Below are 840 nucleotides of genomic sequence, written 5' to 3' on the forward strand. Positions count from 1 at the left end.
AAACTGCAGGCTCAGAGGCCTGCAGCCGCAGGCAGGGAACTTTGGAGTCCTCCGTCACTGAAGCAAGCAAGCCTCATGTTAGTGTCAAGCTGCCTGGCTGCCGGCCGCCATCTTGGCTGCCAGTTAATTTGCATATCTTGCTGATTAGCCAATGGGAAGGGTAGTGGTCGTACGCCAATTACCATGTTTCTCTTTTATTAGTGTAGACTAGAGGTTCGATGCATGAAATTTGTACAAAGGGATCTGCCCTCATAGTTCTGCCCTGGCTTTATCCAGAAGGTTGTCCAGAAGATTGTCCAGACAATCATTCTGCTGTTCAGTCTAATTAGCATATAAGCTCTGTATTATATAGGAAGATCTTGATATTTTTAATAAATAGGATACTTGTCTTTTTATTGTTGTCAGAGTTCTTTATATTCTGAATACTAGTTCCTTATCAGATATATAATTTTCATACATACGTTTGAATTGTATTTGCACTGAATTGTATTTGCACTTCCTTAAAGCACAGAAGTTTTTATTTGGAACACGTCCAATTTATCTATTTTGTCTTTTGTTTTATGTATTTTTATTTCCATATCTAAGAAACCATTTCCTAATCCAAAATCATGAAGATTTATGCCTGTGTTTTCTTTTAGAGTTTTATTGTTTTAGCTCTAAAATGTAGACCTTTGATCCATTTTGCATGAAGTTTTGTATGTGGTATGAGGTGGTTGTCCAACTTTATTTTTTCACATGAGGATATTTAGTGTCCCAGCACCATTTGTTTGTATAGCTCAATTGATATGGTTTTATTTATGGATTCTCAATTCTATTGTATTGATCAGTTTGTCTATCTTT

This window comes from Myotis davidii, unplaced genomic scaffold, assembly GCF_000327345.1.
Source record: "Myotis davidii unplaced genomic scaffold, ASM32734v1 scaffold260, whole genome shotgun sequence".
NCBI lineage: Eukaryota > Metazoa > Chordata > Mammalia > Chiroptera > Vespertilionidae > Myotis > Myotis davidii.